Below are 21,805 nucleotides of genomic sequence, written 5' to 3'. Positions count from 1 at the left end.
GTTACGACCCGTGGATCTACCCTTCATTCGATCCCTGCGAAACCCTAGATTTCAGCAGGATGATGCACAACCGCATGTTGCCGTTCCTCTACGGGCCTTTTGGGATACAGAAGATGTTCGACTGCTGCCCTGGCCATCACATTCTCCTGATCTCTCTCCAATTGAAAACGTCTGGTCAGTGGTGGCCGAACAACTGGCTCGTCACAATACGCCAGTCACTACTCTTGATGAACTGTGGTATCGTGTTGAAGCTGCATGGGCAGCTGTACCTGTACACGCCATCCAAGCTCTGTTTGACTCAATGCTCAGGCGTATCAAGGACGTTATTACGGCCAAAGGTGGTTGTTCTGGGTACTGATTTCTCAGGATCTATACACCCAAATTGCGTGCAAATGTAATCACGTGACAGTTTTAGTATAATATATTTGTCCAATGAATACCCGTTTATCATCTGCATTTCTTCTTGGTGTAGCAATTTTAATGGCCAGTAGTGTAATTAGCTGGGCGCAGGTTTTAAGCGCCGCTGTTTGTTTACTGGAGGTTAAGCCAGACAGAGCGGTTAGTGGCTCGCCCGGTGTGCATGGGAGGCGAAGTGGATTGCAGCAGGCGCCCTGCACATCACGTGTTTCTGAAGAACAGCTGCGTCATGTGAAGTGCCCACTGACTGTCGAGCCGCTCGGTTACTCTACAGCTAGTTCACGTCGCCGAGCATAATGAGGATCATCTCCCTGCAACACCTGTGTTGATGGAATATTTGTTTGAGTTTTTGTCGCTTGGCGATATTAGCGATATTCCTGTCGTCATTTTTTTTCGGGTGCTAGACTGTTAGATGGTTTATCCATTTCCTGCTACTGATCTTGGTGATTAAAATTTGGTGTTCTATAGCTGTGCAGCTTTGTTTTAGAAACCAGATAGCTGCTAAGAAAATATTTGGTAAGTGCTATTGGCTAATGATCACGGTACTGTAAAATCAACTGCTTCAGGGCCACTTGTTGAAACAATGCGGTGGTATTAGGCCACACCGGTGGCTAGAATGATTAAAGTTGAAATAATAACTGTGCTAGTGGGTCCAAGGGTCTGGTTTATGCAAATGTCTAATACTGCATTCTTTCAGGTGTAGGAACCGATATTGTTTCGCGTTTCTGTAGACTATTGCTGGATTCTAATGTACCTCTTAATAATGAAGTAGTGGCTGGGATACGACCAGCATTTTATTAAAAAGGGAAGCTATGTTTCATCTCAATTTATCAGTGAGGATTGCCATCTAGCGCTACAGATTCTTTTCTGAAGTGTGAATCTGTTAACTGGTTACTGACTGTTGTGGATTGGCCAGAGCGCCAACCCACAATGAGAGGAAGCCGAAAGGCACGCGTTTAAGCTCACGCAGGCTGGCTTGAGGTCTGGAACAGGACACGGAAATGAAACTAGTAGAAAAGGTACGTAGCTTCTGGAATACTCAACTTTAATCCATAATTGGTGAACATCGGTCTGACGGTACATGCATCACAAGATAAATAGCAATTGATAATGGCGCCTTGCTAGGTCGTAGCAAATGACGTAGGTGAAGGCTATGCTAACTGTCGTCTCGGCAAATGAGAGCGTAATTTGTCAGTGAACCATCGCTAGCAAAGTCGGCTGTACAACTGGGGCGAGTGCTAGGACGCCTCTCTAGACCTACCGTGTGGCGGCGCTCGATCTGCAATCACTGACAGTGGCGACACGCGGGTCCGACGTATACTAACGGACCGCGACCGATTTAAAGGCTACCACCTAGCAAGTGTGGTGTCTGGCGGTGACACCACACTGACTTGTGTTATCATCAGTTGCTACGTTTATGTGGGCCTCGTAAGTCGGTGTGAGAGAGGCAGTTCTTTACTATTTGCATAACGTAAACATCGTTGAAATTTATTGTACGATAAAGATTTGGTTGCTTTATTAAGTTATGAAGTTTATTGATTTAATGGAAAGATTAGTTACAGAACTAAAGTATTGTTTTTAAATATTTGCGTATAAAATTAATAGTTTTTTAATATTTAAATTTTTAATACTGCTACAGTAATTGTAGACCAATGTAAAGAGAAATTTTTGTGCGGTCATCAGTGGCCGAAGTATTTTGCAAATTTGAGCTTTAATAAATGGTTAAAAAAGGTCAATGTAATCCAGACTTGCTTAAACGCTCCACCCTTTCCCACTGCGGCCCAGATAGCTGTAACACTGAGGTACCTGTAACACTGGGCATATTAATTGTAATACGTTGCTGACATCGGTCACGAACACTGCAGCGGGCTTCTCACTTAGATAGCGCATCTGAATGCTGTCTGTTTGTAAGAAGACGTTGTAATACCTTATGTAAGCAGGAGAAACGCCTACCAACACTTTTCGGAAGTCGATAATGGCAGGATCGAGGTTGATCGAGACACTGTTTATTTTCCTGCGACATACAGCCCGCATGGGTTGGGATCTCGCGACTGTCGTACGAATACGAAACAGATGGGTTCAGGAGGGCCATACTAAACTAGATCGTTCGTAATAGTAAAGGCAGAAGAGATGTGTTTCAGACTAGCAGAAATGAACAGGTCCTTGTAGCTCTTAAGACACGCAGTTTTTACTGAAATTTATTCTTGATTTGGTCCATAGTATCACTTATCAAAAGAGGGAATTCATTTTTTAAAACTCTGTACTTTTAGATTAAATAACCATATGCCTTTTTAATAGATCTTAGCTTTTTTAAAAAAACAGTTGCTCTATGCTGTTTACATACTAATCAAAACTTACACTTTGCTGAGAAAACATTGGTCAAATAATACTCGTTGTGGTAAATGGACACGACACTCCTGTTTCCACATCCTGTAGAGGATCTAAATCCAGCTGAAGAGGATTTTCGGAATTTCAGCGTAGATTATTTGGCGAGTTTACGTAGTCTGCCAAATGCAGCCATGCTCCTATGTAAACAAAGAGCACTTCATCTCAGATTGAAGACAAGGAAAAAACCTATCCGACTAACAAAAGCTGAACGAAGTGAAAATGAGCGTAAGGAGAGCAATGAGAGAAGTGTTCAATGATTTTGAACGTAAGACGTTCTCAAGTGACCGAGTAAAACCCAAAGACATTTTAGTGATGTGTAAAATCAGTAAGTGGGTCAAAATCATCTATTCATTCTCTCAGCGACCACACCGGCACCGAAACGGAAGATAAAACAGAGAAGGCCGAAATACTGATTTCGGTCTTCCGAAGTTGTTTCACCACGGAAGATCGTAACACTGTTCTTCCTTTCAATCGTCGTACGAACATCGAAATGGCAGATATTGTGGTAACCGATCGCGGAACAAAAGCAGCTACAATCGCTTAGTAGTGGAAAGGCGTCAGAACCAGATGAGATACCTGTAAAATTCTATAAAGACTATGCGAAAGAACTTGCTCCCCTTCTAGCAGCAATTTATCGTAGATCTCTGCAGACATTACAAGAGAGGCGTTGTGCATCACGAAGAGATTTACTACTGACATTTCGGAACAGCACTTTTCAAGAGGAATCGGACAGCCTATTACGTCCCCCCACATACATCTCGCGTATTGATCACAAGGAGAAAATTCTAGAAATTAGAGCCAATACAGAGGCTTACCGACAATCATTCTCCCCACGCAATGTTCGCGAGTGGAACAGGGTTGGAAGGATCAGATAGTGGTACCGAAAGTACCCGCCGCCACACACCATTAGGTGGCTTGCGGAGTGTGATGGAGATGTAGATGTAGATGTGTGCTGAGGAAATAGAGGAAAATTGTTTTCCCTTTTCCTCTTGTTAACAGTTTCCTCCAAAAGTCACAATAACGGATAGAGTAGTCTCGAAAATAACTTGTGATTCTATTATCCCTGGTCCATTCCAGGGCCGTAAGTAGGTCCTTGGAGTAGGCGACGTAAAACTACGAAGTCCATTGTTTCCATTGCCAGCCATGCAACATTTAAGGTAGGTTGGATTTGAATTTGATGTTACTATTAAAACTCTTCCTTGTAGCTGATGCAGATAACTTCCTCTAGTTCGTGCCGTTAGCGGCGGAGATAGTGGGTTCTAACGCAGGTGAAGCCAAAACAGTTGACCATTAGCATTGGTCAGTAAAGGTATCCTGTGTTCATCCCGTGACCTCCGCCAGTGTTTCGTGAGGCACGTTTTTCGCTGTTGGTCGTAATCTGTTCGTATGACTGAGATACTAAGCTCGGTAGTTAGCTTCTTACCCCCTCTATTTCGTTTCTAGAATCGTCTACAACAATACGTTTATAGAACAACATAGAACCACACTCACCATAAATAATCCCATTAGGAAGTGACACTGATGAGCCGGCACATTATGACCACTGCCCACCATGACACTGAATCCCACCTGGTGGCATTGCGGGTATGTACCGCTTTAAGGAAAGTACATAAGCGAAGCAGACATGAAGAGGGGATCATTATAGCGTGGATAGGAGCCGTAAATGGGGAAATCCACTGAAATAAGTAACTTTACAGAGGGGAGAGAATGTTCCGCACTTTGTGACCAAGCATCTTGGTAATGGCGAAGATGGTCGGCCGTTCGGGTGCAACCGTCCTCGGTGTCTATAGAAGTGACAGAAAGCCTGTAATATCATGAATAGGCAGCAAATTCAGTTGACTGGTACCTTTCGTTACTGCAGTATCGCGTCGTAGTACACAACTTCTCATAAGAAGCGAGTTACTTTAATTTTCTCTATGCTCTTTAGTTTAAACTCCTTAATTTACTGTGTATTTGTGTACTTACCAGGCATAGTTCCTCGTTTTAACAACCGTCTAGAGTATACAACCGCCGTCTTTAGGATGGACAGGAAGTACTACTGCAGTGTTCAGATGCAAGCTGAGTTAGTGACCCGTCGTTCAGAGCTCGAGGCGGTGCTGGCTTCGATCATAGCTTCAGGCTGTTGCCAGTGGGCGTCACTGTGGGTGTACTGCCCGCATTGAGGTTGACTACTCGCCTGAGACTCGACTGGGAGGTCTTCCAAAATGTGGCAGGCAGCGAAAGACTTTCGGGGGGGGGGGGGGGGGGGGGAGGGGGCGCGCGATCAGAGGGCCTCGCCCGTTTCTCTGACAGACACGTTTCAGGTGCTGAGCGTGTCCGATAAACATCCTGATACAGATGCAGATTTCAGGGGAAGCCTCCCGCCCTGCAAGTGTTGTCAGTCACAGAGGGAGGGTTCACTACCCTACTGGCCATTAAAATTGCTACACTAAGAAGAAATGCAGATGATAAACGGGTATTCATTGGACAAATATATTATACTAGAACTGACATGTGATTACATTTTGGAGTGGCCGAGCGGTTAAAGGCGCTACAGTCTGGAGCCGCACGACCGCTACGGTCGCAGGTTCGAATCCTGCCTCGGGCATGGATGTATGTGATGTCCTTAGGTTAGTTAGGTTTAAGTAGTTCTAAGTTCTAGGGGACTTATGACCACAGCAGTTGAGTCCCATAGTGCTCAGAGCCATTTGAACCATTTGATTACATTTTCACGCAATTTGGGTGCATAGATCCTGAGAAATCAGTAACCAGAACAACCACCTCTGGCCGTAATAACGGATGGCGTGTACAGGTACAGATGTCCAACCAGCTTCAACACGATACCACAGTTCATCAAGAGTAGTGACTGGCGTATTGTGAAGAGCCAGTTGCTCGGTCACCATTGACCAGACGTTTTCAGTTGGTGAGAGATCTGGAGAATGTGCTGGCCAGGGCAGCAGTCAAACATTTTCTGTATCCAGAAAGGCCCGTACAGGACCTGCAACATGCGGTCGTGCATTATCCTACTGAAGTGTAGGGTTTCGCAGGGATCGAATGAAGGGTAGAGCCACGGGTCGTAACACGTCTGAAATGTAACGTTCACTGTTCAAAGTGCCGTCAATGAGAACAAGAGGTGACCGAGACGTGTAACCAATGGCACCCCATACCATCACGCCGGGAGATACGCCAGTATGGCGATGACGAATACATGCTTCCAATGTGCGTTCACCGCGATGTCGCCAAACACGGATGCGACTATCATGGTGCTGTAAACAGAACCTGGATTCATCCGAAAAAATGACGTTTTGCCATTCGTATACCCAGGTTCGTCGTTGAGTATACCATCGCAGTCGCTCCTGTATGTGATGCAGCGTCAAGGGTAACCGCAGCCATGGTCTCTGAGCTGATAACCCATGCTGCTGCAAACGTCGTCGAACTGTTCGTGCAGATGGTTGTTGTCTTGCAAACGTCCCCATCTGTTGACTCAGCGATCGAGACGTGGCTGCACGATCCGTTGCAGCCATGCGGATAAGATGCCTCTCATCTCGACTGCTGTCCGCAGCTCGTGGTCGTGAGGTAGCGTTCTCGCTTCCCGCGCCCGGGTTCCCGGTTTCCATTCCCGGCGGGGTCAGGGATTTTCTCCGCCTCGTGATGACTGGGTGTTGTGTGATGTCCTTAGGTTATTTAGGTTTAAGTAGTTCTAAGTTCTAGGGGACTGATGACCATAGCTGTTAAGTCCCATAGTGCTCAGAGCCATTTGAACCATCTCGACTGCTGGTGATACGAGGCCGTTGGGATCCAGCACGGCGTTCCGTATTACCTTCCTGAACCCACCGATTCTATATCCTGCTAACAATTGGATCTCGACCAACGCGAGCAGCAATGTCGCGATACGATAAACCGCAATAGCGATAGGCTACCAGGCGACCTTTATGAAAGTCGGAAACGTGATGTTACGCATTTCTCCTCCTTACACGAGGCATCACAACAACGTTTCACCAGGCAACGCCGGTCCACTACTGTTTGTGTATGAGAAATCGGTTGGAAACTTTCCTCATGTCAGCACGATGTACGTGTCGCCACTGGCGCCAACTTTGTGTGAATGCTCTGAAAAGCTAATCATTAGCATATCACAGCATCTTCTTCCTGTCGGTTAAATTTTGCGTCTGTAGCATGTCATCTTCGTGGTGTAGAAATTTTAATGGCCAGTAGTGTATTATTTACGAACTTTACTGGTAGGCACGTAATGAGGCCTTTAGGGACGTGGCTGCCAAAGTTCAGAAAAAGTCCAGTGTTCACACTGTGAGCATAATGCCATGAAGATCACAGAATGCAGTCAACTGCAGGTGGCGACTCATGTCTGTACTAACGATGCCTGTCGCTTTGGATCAAAAGAGATTCTCTTTCGTTTTAGGCAACTAGCTGAAGTTGTAAAGACTGTCAGTCTTGCTTGTGAGATGAAGGTGTAGCTCACCATCTCTAGAATTATTGATAGGATCGTCTGCGTACCTTTGGTACAGAGGCTCAGAAGGTTCTACGACTGTGTAGGCTGACCGTAGATTCCTCGATTTGCGACATGGGATGGTGTGTTTTTTGGTTTCGCTTCATAAGGCAAGGGTCACCTACACACAGGAAGCAGCTACACGGGTAGCGGCGGCGGTTTTGAAGTTTACAGTGTCTCTTGAAAATACAGAAAGCGCTTCGGTCTAAAGGGGTGCTGGGAAAACACAGAGCTAGGGTAGACCCAGAAACAGTCGGTATTGTGGACTGTCGTAACTGTGTCGGGAAAGAACCAGAGCTCCGAGGGCTAATAAAAGCACTGGAGCTCAAATCGTAATAGGTAAATGAAGCTGGCTATGTGCAGCCGAATTTTTACGAAGGACCTAACTGTCTTCAGAAAGACTACATTAAATACAGCTGGAGGTGGAGTGTTTATTGCTGTCAGAATTAGTTTACCTTGTAGTGAAATTGATGTAGATTGCTTTTGTGAGTTAATAGAGTATAAGCTGTACTCGACAGCCAGAATAAATTAGTAATTGGTTCCTTTTACCGACTTCCCGACTCAGATGTTTCGGTTGTTGAACAGTTCAAAGAAATCTTGAGTATCACATGAAACAGATCCCTCACTCATACAATTATAATTTGTGATGACTTCAATCTACCATCGACATGTTATCGAAAATACGTGTTTGAAGTCGGTGTTAGGTATAAAACGTCGTCCGAAACGGTACTGAATGATTCTCAGAAAATTATTTTGAACAGTTAGTTCAGGAGCGAAAGCGTACTTGACCTCTTATCAATAAATAATCCTGAGCAGATATGGAGTATCATGACGGTTACAGATATTAGTGATAAGGTCGTTTTAGCAACACTTAATACTATAACATCCAAATCCACCAAAAATAAATGCAAAATTTACATACTTTGAAAAAGCAGATAAATATTCGCTTGACGCTTCCCTAAGAGAGAGAGTCTCCTCTCCTTCCAATCTATGTAAGCGTAGAACAGATGTGGTTCAAATTAAAAGAAATAGTATCAATGGGAATTGGGTATATACCAAATAAATTAATAAGTGATGGTACTGATCCCCCCATGGTTCACAAAGCAGGTCATAACGATGTTGCACAAGCAACTAAAAAAGCATGCCAAATTTAAAAGAACACAAAAGCCACAAGACCGGCGAAGTCTTACAAGAGGTCGAAATTTAGAGCGATCTTCAGTGCAAGATACTTTTAATATTTTACACAACGAAACTGACTCGAAATGTGACAGAAAACCGAAAGAGATTCTAATCGTTCAGCTCGTAGTAACTGACGGAAAGTCGGCCGGTGTGGCCGAGAGGTTCTAGGCGCTTCAGTCTGGAACCGCGCGACCGCTACGGTCGCAGGTTCGAATCCTGCCTCGGGCATTGATGTGTGTGATGTCCTTAGTTTGGTTGGGTTTAAGTAGTTCTAAGTTCTAGGGGACTGATGACCTCAGGTGTTAAGTCCCATAGTGCTCAGAGCCATTTGAACCAATTGACGGAAAGCCATCGAGTAAAACAGAAGTAATATCGGACGTTTCACAAGGAAGTGTTCCTGACCTATGTAAATGATTTATAAGACAACATGAGCAGCCCTGTTAGTTGATTTGCAGATGACGCTGTCACATACTGTCTTGTAAATTCATGAGATAATCAAAAACAATTGAAAAATGACTTTGACAAAATATTTGTATGGTGGAAAAATGGCGATCACCCAAAAATAGAAAATATATATATATATATTCTGAGGTCCTGCACTCGAGTAATAAAAAAATCCGTTTAATTTCGGTTACACACAAATGTTAAAGTATGTCGATTCAACTAAATACCTAGGGATTGCAATTACGTTCAACTTAAACTGAAACGATCACAAAGATAATGTTGTGAGGAAAGCGAGGTAGTGTCTGCATTTTGTTGGCAGAATAGTTAGAAGATGCAACAAATCCGCCAAAGGGACTACTAGCACTATGCTTGTCTGTCCTCTTCTAGAGCATTGCTGCGTGATGAGGGTTCCGTTCCACATCAGGTAGGATTGACGAAAGATATCGTAAAAGATCAAAGAAGGGCAGCTCGTTTTGTATTGCCGCGTAATAGGGGAGTATCACGGATATGATACCGATTAGGGCTGGCAATTATTAAAACAAATACGTTTTTCGTTGCGGTTGCACCTCCTCATGAAATTTCAATCACCAACGTACTCCTCCGAATTCGGAAATATTTTGTTGGCGTCCATGTACATAAGGAGAAATGATCATAATGATTCAATAACAGAAATCAGAACTCGCACGACATGATTTAAGTGTTCATTTTTCCTGTGTGCTGTTCAAGAGTGGAACAGTAGGGAAATAGCTTGAAAGCGATTCGATCAACTCTCTGCCAGACACTTAATTGGGAATTGTAGAGTAGTCATTTAGATGTGGATGTAAGTGTTGTAAGTGCTCGCGTCATCTGAGAACGTGGAGGCCGGAGAAGAATGGTCCGCTATGTGAAGCGATCTGTAGCAGATATGACACACAGAGTACAATGCTTGTGCCGCCAAAAGAGTTTCGAATCACTCTGTCCAGAACACATTATTGAACGTGTGACTCCGTAGAAGACGAGCCTGTATGTTCCTATGTTGATCCAACGACACTGTCAATTACTATTACAGTGGGCACTGTACCATCGAGATCGGACCTTGGCTCAATAGGAACGTGTCACCATGGGAACGTGCTAACTGGACGGATGAATGACGTTTCTTGTTACGCCATGTCGATGGTCGTCTCAGGATAGGCTGTGATGCTGGGGAAGGGCTACTCGAAACAAACAACGTGGCATGGACGGAGGACGGCAAGTGCGGAGTTCTGCGATAGAGGGCAGTCAGCTGGGCTCCCAACCGACCTGTGGTAATATCTGAATTCTCTACGACAGTTTTGGACTACGTGAACATTATTGCTGCCCACTTGCATCTCTTCAAGCTTGATGTCTTCCGCGGCGGTGACGATATCTTCCAGTAGGACAGCTGTCCGTATCACAAGGCCAGAATCGTGCTATATTGGTTTCAGGAGCGTAATAGCTCCTTAAGGGAATGTAATTCATCAACGAAATTTACGGCTTACGAAGAACTTATTCCTCGATTCTTGAGCATTGCCTATCAGACTAGAAACCTTTCGAGGATGGATTTACAGAAGCGACTGAGAAGATCCAACGGAGAGTGGTGCATTTTGTTACGGGATCGTTTAACCGGCGCGAGAGCGTTACCAAGGTGCTCAACAAACTCCATGAGAGTTGTTGTGCATCACGGAGGGGTTATGATAACTGTCCGTGTCATAAGGCCAGACTCGTGCTACAATGGTTTCAGGAGCATGATAGTGAACTCACATTTTGATCAGCAAATTCGCCTGATCTGGAAGTGGTGGAACGTAGCTATGACACTATCGGGCATGAGCTCCGCTCCCACAAACCGCCTGCTCGTAATTTGCGGGAACTGTGTCACTTGTGGGTGGACGTCTGGAGTAATACAGTTCCAGAAACAGACGAATGACTTGTTGAATCCATACCACGCAGAATCACAGCTGTATTGCTTTCCAAAAGTGGACCGACACACTAGTAAGCAGATTTCGTAATGATTTGGCTTATCAGTGTATGCACTTGGTGTGCCACGAGTGCGAAAGAAGAGGGGGCCCTGTTTTAATCAGGAACACCCATCATAGTGCATCAAAAGGTCGTGAGAAATGGCTATTGGAAGAATCATGCAGGCTTGACTATGATTAGCAGCAAGCAAAATGCTCCACTGATTTAGTCACCACGTTTATAACGGGGAGGAACTGAGTTTAATATTCTGTGTCACTAGCTTGTTTAAAATGTCCGGTGGTTTGCCCAATCCCTCTAACAAGTCACAGACTTCTACATCTTAAATAGTGTTAGGCTACAGCTTATTTCCCAGCCTCTGGCATTAAGACATGCACTGTCCCAAATAACGAGGTGCCTGTAGACTGTTAGAGGGTGGAACTGCTCTCGAGACTCACCTGTCACAAGGAAAGGGAGCGCCCCCATGGTGGCAGCGGTGATGCACAGTACGTGGCTGTGGACCGCGGACGCTGCTTTTTATCTGGCCATGTTGTTCTCTCACGGCTCGCCTTCACCTGTGGCGGTACGTGCTTGTCACGCGCTGCTAACACAACCGGACGTGCTCTGTCGTCGATTTGCGACTATAAACATCTTGGACCAACTAGTTCCGACGAAGCAATAATTACAGCTTGTGAACCTTCCGAGGTGGCGCATTGGCCCCAAATTTACGAGGAGAGGGTTCGTATCACCGTCTTGAGATACATATTTGGATTTTCTGTGGTTTCCTAAATCTATTCAAATCGAATATCGGAGCTGCTCGTTTACAATGGGCCCTGCTGATTTCCTTACCTATCCCTCTAGCATCCGAACAAGTGCACAGTGTCTAACGATCTCGTGGTCAAGGAGCATGAAAATTCTGGAATGTCGGTTTGGAAGCGTTCATTTTTTAACAGTTGCTATTTCTGTCAGTATATTTTTTGTCCTTGGAAATTAAGTTTCGAGGATAACGCCTGTCTCATCTTCGGAGGAATGTCACTGATACCTTTATAAACAGCAGAAAATAAAGCCCTGGACTCATTTCATTTTATTTACGCAGACAGCATGCTTTTCCTTTACAGCCGTCATCCCTGCAGTTCAAGATCTGACAGCACTCGTTCCACCAGGGCCTAGATTTTTAATTGTAGCAAATTATTTAAGTACCTCGTACATTGTTAGCAAATTCAGTTAACGATTACGTATGCTCTGAGTCGCTGCTTCATATGGTAATAAGTTCACTCGTTTTTCGTTTTGCATGTGATAGATTTATGTTCATCTTTCACAAATTCTGAAATAGCGTTATTTTTATTTCCTTTTGTATACGTTTAAAACCCGGAATCTTTTATCTGTGCAAATCAAACGAAATGTGTCAAAGTCTCTGAATCATACAGATTGGTTCACATGGTTCAAATGGCTCTGAGCACTATGGGACTTAACATCTGTGGTCATCAGTCCCCTAGAACTTAGAACTACTTAACCCTAACTAACCTAAGGACATCACACACATCAATGCCCGAGGCAGGATTCGAACCTGCGACCGTAGCAGTCGCGCGGTTCCGGACTGAGCGCCTAGAACCGCTAGACCACCGCGGGCGGCAATCATACAGTTTAATTAAGTTATTGTGTAATCCTAATTGACTACCCTGAGGAATACTTTATATGATAGATAATTGTGTCCACATTACGATGGATGAAAATTAAATAGCTGCAGTTTGCACGACGAAGAACTGCAAGTTAAACGTTGCTTTTTCTTAGTGCTACCTTGTTACTAACAGGACGCTTTCGCCTTATTCAGAGTTTGTTACTCCTTCACAGTCAAGTACTTTACCTGTCGTTTTTCTGAGCTGTAAGAACACCATGTTTCTCGGCAGGTGAAGTCCGATAATGACGTCGCAATTCTATATGTCTCCAGAGTATTACACTCTACTATAGTATGAGGATACGGGATTGGAAACTGAAGGAGAGTGAAAGTGTTGAGAAGTACAGAGAATTAATCACACAAAAATTTCCAAAAGAAATTCTCTGCGATGTAGAAAAAGAATGGAGTTTATTCGAAGACACTTTAGTCGAAGCAGCACAAAAAGTATGCAGTAGAACATCTAAAAAGGAAAAAGTAAGACAGACAAGTTGGTGGGATGATACCACAATCCAAGCAGTTAGAAGAAAAAATGGAGCATGGAGAAATGGGTGGAAGACTAAAAATAGTGAAGACCATCAAAGATATATAGAGGAAAAGAAGTGCAATGTAATAGTAGAAACAGCAAAGAAAAAGGCATGGGAAGAGTTTACAAAAAAACTTGAAGAAGATGTGAAGAGCAATCAGAAAATGTTCTATAAAATGGTGAAAAATAAAAGGAAGGGTTCTGAAGTACCAGTAAAGATGTAAACAGAGAACGGTACCATGATTGAAGATCCAGGAAATATAAAAGATCTCTGGAAAGAACATTTTAAGAAACTGTTAAACGCTGAGGAGCAGGTACACGAGGAAACAACAAATAATGGAGAAATTGAGAGAAGTTGGCAAGCAGAATGAGGACGAATTACACTGGAAGAAATGGAAATAGCTGTGAAGAAGATGAATGGGGGGAAAGCCTAGGACCTGATGAACTATCAGTGGACATGATAAGAGCAGCTGGTCCAGTGAGAATGCAGTGGCTGTATAGAGTACTATCAAGTGTGTGGAGAAATAGTGCAATACCTGACGATTGGAGAACATTAGACATTGTCCCCATCTTGAAGAAAGGCAATAAAAGACTTTGTAAAAACTACAGAGGAATAACCCTTATGAGTAATACATCTACCGACTTTCACTACATTCCGATACACCATGAAGGAATTATCCGAATGGGGTGAAAATCGGTAGATGTTATCTACATGTATAGACAAACAAATGATAACAGTTCAGTTTCAGAAAAGTTGGATGATTTATTCAAGAGAAAGAGCTTTGCAAACTGAGCAAGTCAGCAACGCTTTGGTTCATCTCTGGCTCTTATACAAGCAGTTATTCGGCTTGGTATTCACTGGTAGAGTTGTCAGATGTCCTCCTCAGGGATATCGTGCCAAATTCTGAGATTAGATTTAATTTAATTCCAATTGATCTTCACTGAGGAGATCCTCCAGGGTACAGAACATGTCATAAAAATAATAATACATTACAAATATTTACAACTAAAACAAATAAACTAATGTACCTTCCACAGGTCACAAGTGGAATAATCGTCATTTTTTTAATAAAGGTGAACAATATATGAAAGGATCATTTTACAACACTCATGTACAAAGATCACATTAATACACTGAACTTAAAATTTCAAGAAATTTTTTTTATTTATAAGGTAATAACCATATAACAGAATTACTGCAATACTTATTTACAATTAACACATTACCGCACTGAAATGGTGCAGAAGCTGGATTGTGCTTTATGTAAAAACTGAATTTCATTGTTTGTTAAGCTTTTTATGGCTGCTGGCAAGTTACTGTAAATGTGTGTTTCTGAGTAACACCCACCTTTTTGTACAAGAGTGACTTTAAATCCTTGAGAAGATTATTCGTATTTCTCATATTGATTCCATGAACTGAGCTGTTGGTTTGAAAAAGTGATATATTTTTAATGACAAATTTCATAAGGAATAAATATATTGGGAAGCAGTAGTTAGTATCTCTAGTTCCCTAAACATGCCTCTGCAGGATGTTCTTGAGTTCACACCACAAATAACCCTTTTTGCACTTTTTCTGCCCGGAAAACTTTAGCTTGGCTTGATAAATTGCCCCAAAAGAATAATCCCATATGACAATATGGAGTGAAAGTAAGCGTAATATGCCAGTTTTTTAATTTTTATATTCCCTATGTCTGACAAAATTCGCATTGCAAATAGAGATTTGCTTAGACGATTCAGCAGTTCTGTGGTATGCTCCTCCCAGCTGAATCTAATTATCAACCTCTAATCCCAAGAATTTAACACTGTCCACTTCTTCTATCTGCTTGTCATCATATGTTAGGCATATACTTATGGGACACCCCTTACAAGTTCTGAACTGCATCTACTGTGTTTTTTCAAAGTTTAGCGGCAAAGAATTGGCAAGTGTCCGCAAATATTTTACTAGCCGATCTTTCTAAGACTACACTTGCAATATTTGTATCATCGGCAAACAAAACAAACTTGGTATCTGGTAATGTTACTGTTGTACTGATGAAAGGTCACTGATACACACAAGGAAAGGTAAGGGCCCTAAGATGGAACCTTGAGAGACCCCACATGTAATTAGTTCCCAGTTGGATGAGGCCTGATAGCTCAATATATGTCTCTTTCCTAATAACACCCTTTGTTTCCTGACAGAGGTATAAGATTTGAACCATTTTGCAGCAATTCCTGTTATACCATAATTTTCTTATTTTCTTAAAAGGATATTGTAATTTACACAATCAAATGCCTTTGACAGATCACAAAATATACCAGTTGCCTCAATTTTTGTCTAATGAATTAAGTGCATTTTCACTGTAGGTGTAGATAGCCTTCTCCATATCAGAACTCTTCAGAAATCCGAACTGCGACTTTGACAGTATGTTATTTATGATAAGATGGTTATAAAGCCGGTTGTACATTACATTTTCTAAAATTTTTGAGAATGCTGGCAAAAGTGAAATTGGACAGAAATCTGACGTTATTTCTTTATCTCCCTTCTTAAACTGTGGCTTAACTTCAGCATATTTCAGCCATTCAGAAAATATTCCACTGATAAACGACTAGCTACGCAGATAGCGTAATATTTTACTTAACTAAGAATCGCATTCTTTAATTAACTTCGTTGATATTTCATCTTACCCACTAGATGTTTTTGATTTTACAGATTTTATGATGGACAATCGAAAGAGTCCTGCTATGTAAGGGAATGACACGCCAAACCATCACTTCTGGTTGTCAGGTCGTATGGCGAGCGACATTCGGTTGGTATCTCAGCGCTGTCCGGGACGTCTCCAGACACGTCTTCGACCTGGAATCTCATTGACTCGAGTAGAATTGTCTTCAGCGATGAGTCTACGGTGACCAGAGAGAATGTGTCTGGAGTCATCCCAGATAGCGGTGGGATACCAACCGACTGTCGCACGATTACGACTTGACAACCAGAAGTAATGGTCAAGGGTGTCATACCCTTACATAGCAGAACCCCTTTGGTTGTAATCTGCAACACACTTACAGCACAACAGTACTTTGAAGATATTATATGCTCTGTTCTTTTGCGGTTCAGGGTAAGCGATTTTCTGAGATTGTAGTCATTTGTTTGTCTGAACGTATACATCACATTTACCGGTTTCCATCCCATTCGGATAATTCCTTCGTGGTTTTTTTTCTTAGAGGTTTGAGCCATGTGTGGCTCGTGTTCATGCCATTTATTGCTTGGCATCTTGTCGTTGCGGTTATGGCATCTCGTTTCTTATTCGATTTCCTGGCGTCACTAAGTTGCTGGCTTGCCTGCCCATGAGTGGCAGCAGCAGCGCTTATCCATACGACTACTGTGGTACTATCTTTGGAGCAACCGCTAGTACTGCCGGGTCGCGTTGTGTGGATGGGGGAGTTGCGAACGGACATCTGATCGGTTGGGGGCGCAGCAGCGAGCAGATCCGTGCAGCGCGAGGGCAAGCCAGGGCCGCTGGCGGCGTGATGCCACTGCTGGATCAAGGAGGGCGAGCTGCGAGAGCGACGACTTCGTTGCACACCGTACGCCGGACGTTTAAGTTGAGTGAAGAGTTAACTGATAATACAACCTCGACTATTCTGAGATCTCGCCTTTGGTCGGCGGGTTGTTGCTCCCAGGGCCGCTGAGCCTGGCGGCAATGAGTGAAGTGTTTCGAGGCGGTGAAATATTGCAGCTGTCTTTCTGTATTTGTTATTCATCATTGAATTTAGTATTATTCTCACTAGTGAAGTGCAACCAGCGGTATTTTCTGCCTTGTGGCCGCTAACGATCCAGTTACCTGCCCTGGAGGTTAGTGTACTTTTCCGGCAGTGTACCTTTCCTCGTCATGTTCATGCTGTCTGACACAGCGTGTAGTTCGACAGCCTCTTGTGCTGTACTGTGCATATTTTTTGGGGAGGTCTACCTTGGTTCTACTGTTTCCATTGGCCTTGGGTGTTTTCTGAATAACGTAGTGCTGTTTGCCGCTTCGCCCTTGCCTAAAAATATTCCATCGTTGGACCGGTGACCGGGCGTTAGGCGGATTGGTTATTGGGTCGGTCGGCGCTTAAGCTGCCCCTAGTTTGAGTTGCCATCCTGTTACTTGAGTACAACTCGTGGCTGCCTTTCTCACCTTATCTTATGTTTGAGTTACCTTCCCAGGTCGACCCTTGGAACACTTGCTGAGAACCGCTTGTCCTGATTCCTTAGATTGTGATGTTTGTTTTAAGGATATTTGTAATTTTCTAATTATTGTTGGTGCGGCCTTCAGCGGAGCTGTAATTTCACTTCTTTGCTGATTCGCAGACGATAAAAGAGGAACAGAGATGCGCGCTTTCTATTGTCCTCCGTGCCGTGACGATGGGAACACTGTTATGTGCAACAGACCTCGCGAATAATAGTTAACGGAAACATAAACAGCTACTGCACCAACTTTCATCTTATCGTCATCATCTTCAGAATCAGCATCTTCAATTGTCGCCATAAAGCAAATACTGCTGGATACGTGGTTTCGATAGGCTTATCCATGGGTTACGTCTTCAGCTATATACAACCACATTGTTCTAGTGCTATCTGTCAATGTTCCATTATGTCGTCTTCTCGAATAACCTTCTTGATAGACCATTTGTCTGGCTTCATGACGCGCCACCCAAGTCTGTTTCAATATCATTATAGTCATAATTACTTCTTCCACTAAAGTCTGTTCCGTGATTCATTTATTTGATCTTCTTTCTGTCCTACCATGTATCTCTCCATTTCTCACACAGCAGTCCTTAGTTTTGATAGTGGCAGTCGCATTAAAAATACGTATGTCACTGCATTAGTAAAAACTAGCAGTACCCATTATACGAGTAGAAACTTAGTTTTGGAAACCCACTTTGCTTTATCAAAAAGATTTCAGAACATTTTTACCTTTTCCTTTATTTCTTTTGGTTTTGATTAAGCCATTGTGCTCAACTGCTTTCAAGATTAAAACTTGCCGTTTGTTACTAGACTTCACTGTTAATTTATCCTGATATCTTTTCGATGACTTCATTTTAAATTCCGTTAGTCTTATCGTAAGTGATTTTCAGGCACACTTTCAAACTAGCTTTACTAAGATCTTTCATTTGTTGGTGGACAGCGCAAGGTAAGTTCCCTTAAACCATTTTCGTTCTTTGTGTTTTTCGGTTTCAGGATCATAAAAACGTATAACTGCTGAGAGCCGCTTTGAAATACGAAATCTCCTTGTCTCACACGTCTTTCAATTCTTAATTTATCACTATCCTGATGACATCCAATGGAAGCAGCAGCTTTGCGTGTATTTTCTCTAACGAGAGTGTATCTGTGTCCGGTTGGCCAACGGCTGTACGTACAGATCGAGTTCTTAACAAAGATTTAATACAACTGTTATCAAATGCTTTCTCAAAAATCTGGTGTTCTCAGATGGAACACTATGTGATCAAAAGTATCCGGACACCCCCAAAAACATACGGTTTTCATATTAGGTGAATTGTGCTGCCACCTACTGCCAGCTACTCCATATCAGCGACCTCAATAGTCATCACATATCGTGAGAGAGCAGAATGGGGCGCTCCGCGGAACTCACGGACTTCGAACGTTGTCAGATGATTGGGCGTCACTTGCGTCATTCGTCTGTACGAGATATTTCCACACTCCTAAACATCCCTAGGTCCACTGTTTCCGATGTGATAGTGAAGCGGAAACGTGAAGGGACACGTACAACTCAAAGGCGTACATGCCGACCTCGTCTGTTGACTGACAGAGATCGCCGACAGTTGAAGAGGGTCGTAATGTGTAACAGGCAGACATCTATGCAGACCATTACACAGTAATTCCAAACTGCATCAGGACCCACTGCAACTACTATGACACTTAGGTGGGAGATGATAAAACTTGGATTTCATGGTCGAGCGGCGGCTCGTAAGCCACATATCACGCCGGTAAATGCCAAACGACGCCTTGTTTGGTGAAAGGAGCGTAAACATTAGACGATTGGACAGTGGAAAAACGTTGTGTGGAGTGACGAATCACGGTACACAATGTGGCGATAAGATGGCAGAGTGTAGGTATGGCGAATGCCCGGTGAATGTCGTGTGCCAGCGTGTGTAATGCCAACAGTAAAATTCGGAGGCGGTGGTGTTATGGTCTGGTCGTGTTTTTCATGGAGGGGGCTTGCACTACTTGTTTTTTTGCGTGGCACTGTCACAGCACAGGCCAATGTACATTGATGTTTTAAGCACCTTCTTGCTGCTCACTGTCGAAGAGCAATTTTGGGATGGCGATTGCATCTTACAACACGATCGTGCACTAGTTCATAATGCACGGCCTGTGGTGGAGTGGTTACCCGACACTAAGACAATAACATCCCTGTAATATACTGGCCTGCACAGAGTCCTGACCTCAATCCTATGGGATGACCTCAATCCTTTGGGATGTTTTGGAACGACGACTTCGTGCCATGCCTCACCAACCGACATCGATACCTCTCGTCAGTGCAGCACTCCGCAAAGAATGGGCTGCCTCTCCCCAAGTAACCTTCCAGCACTTGTTTGAACTTATGCCTGCGTGAGTGGAAGCTGTCATCAAGGCTAACGTTGGGCCAACACCATATTGAAATCCAGCATTATCGATGGAGTGTGCTACTAACTTGTAAGTCATTTTCAGCCAGGTGTCCGGATACTTTTATCACAGAGTGTAATTCATACTAATTTTCACGTTCCATAATTTCGTTTATGATTTGCAATTGATCCTTTGTGCGATATCGACTTATATGTTACCTGATTCAAATACAATGATTTTTTTGAGTGTCGTTGGTGAAAATTATAGTGAATATCTTGAACACTACGTAAAGTTAAATGGTAGGTTTGTTGCTTTGCATGTCTTTTCTGTCTCTACTGGAGGAATAGCATAATTGCAGTATTATTCCAGTTTTAGGAATATCTTCCTCTGCCAACATTCTGCATTCATTTTGTAATTTTTTTTAATTTCTTTGACTTCCGATTTACTTATTAACACCATCGTCATCTGGCGCCTTTCCTTTCTTCATATCGAAAATTACTTTACTCATTTCTAATGGTGTTATTTTCGAAATGTGATTATTTTGAATGTTAATTAGCTGTGTTTGTTATTCATCTCTAGAATTATACAAACATTGAAAGAAATTTTGGAATGCGTATCCAGTTTTCTATCCTTTGTTAATTACTCTGCAGCTTGGAATTCGTGACTAATGAAATATGTTTACAGAACAAAAATTCACGTTTCTTTCGTTCATACTCCTGTTTTCAATTTAGCTCATAGGGAATCGATGTTTAACTTCTGGCATCTTCTCCAAGTTATTCGACAATTGTTTTCTTTAGTTCAATAGATCTGTCATTTTACTATTATTATTTGCCTGAACTGGCTTGTTTCTTCTGGTTTCTGTACACCTACAACATCTTTTATTGCTTGCATAAGTACGTTCATTCAGCAACTGTCCCTACTGTCAATATGTATTTTTTTAAACTTGTGAATATGTTTTTAATGTCATCTTGTCTTTCTTCCTGTTCGTAAGAAATGCTCTTTATGACTTCCTCCTTGATGGATCGGTGTCTACTTAGATTACTATATATTTTTACAGAAACCGATAAATGACAGCAATCCCTTCTAAAATATGATGGCGTATTTTATTGTGAACGTTGAACAAAAACTGAGGAACTATTATTCAGTGACACCGGGAATAAAGGTATTCATACGATACAATTTGTCAAATAGTGTAACTTGTATGTATTACATATATGCCAACGGCCTTGCCACAGTGGTTACACCGATTCCAGTCATATTACCTACGTTAACCGCTGTCGGGCTTGGCTGGCCCTTGGATGAGTCACCGTTCGGGTCTGCTGAGTCCTGTTGGCAAGTGGGTTACACTCAGTCCTTTTAAGGCCAAATGAGGGGCTACTTGATTGAGAAGTAGCAGCACCGGTGACGAAAACTGACAATAGCTGGGATAGCGGTGTGTTATGCACATGCCCCTCCGTATCCACGTCCTGTGACGCATAGGACTGAAGATGACACGGCGGCCGGTCGTTACCGCAGTACCGTTGGGCCTTCAAGAAGGCCTGTTCGAACGGTGTCCGTCATTTTTTGTTTATATTACATATGTAGTAGAATTAATGGGCCGGCCGTTGTGGCCGAGCGGTTCTGGGCCCTTCAGTCTGGAACCGCGCGACCGCTACGGTCGCAGGTTCGAATCCTGCCTCGGGCATGGATGTGTGTGATATCCTTAGGTTAGTTAGGTTTAAGTAGTTCTAAGTTATAGGGGACTGATGACCTTAGATGTTAAGTCCCATAGTGCTCAGAGCCATTTGAACCATTTTTTTGAGAATTAATGGAGTGGATTAACAGGTTGGCTACAAGACATTCTTCCACAACAAGAGAAATAGAAAACAGACTTGTGAAGGAGCAAACGGCAATAAAAGTGAACTTGAGGCCTTTTTTCTTTTTTTATTTTTTATTTATTTATTTTTCTTTTCACTTAAATAATATGGAAGCTATGCCGTGTGTGCACAAACATTCAGTGTCAAGTCGATAATGTCTTGAGTTCAATAGAATTAGATTTGCGTTTGAGGACGCCCACATTGTAGATCTCCTGTGAATCTGATGGTCATTCCACACCAGTCGTCTAGACATTAATATCAACAGATATTGGCTGGAACTGACGTAGGAAAACACTGACGTATGACAAAAGGTGGACGG

This window comes from Schistocerca americana, chromosome 4 (genome assembly GCF_021461395.2).
Source record: "Schistocerca americana isolate TAMUIC-IGC-003095 chromosome 4, iqSchAmer2.1, whole genome shotgun sequence".
Taxonomy (NCBI): domain Eukaryota; kingdom Metazoa; phylum Arthropoda; class Insecta; order Orthoptera; family Acrididae; genus Schistocerca; species Schistocerca americana.
Note: the sequence above shows the minus strand (reverse complement) of the source record.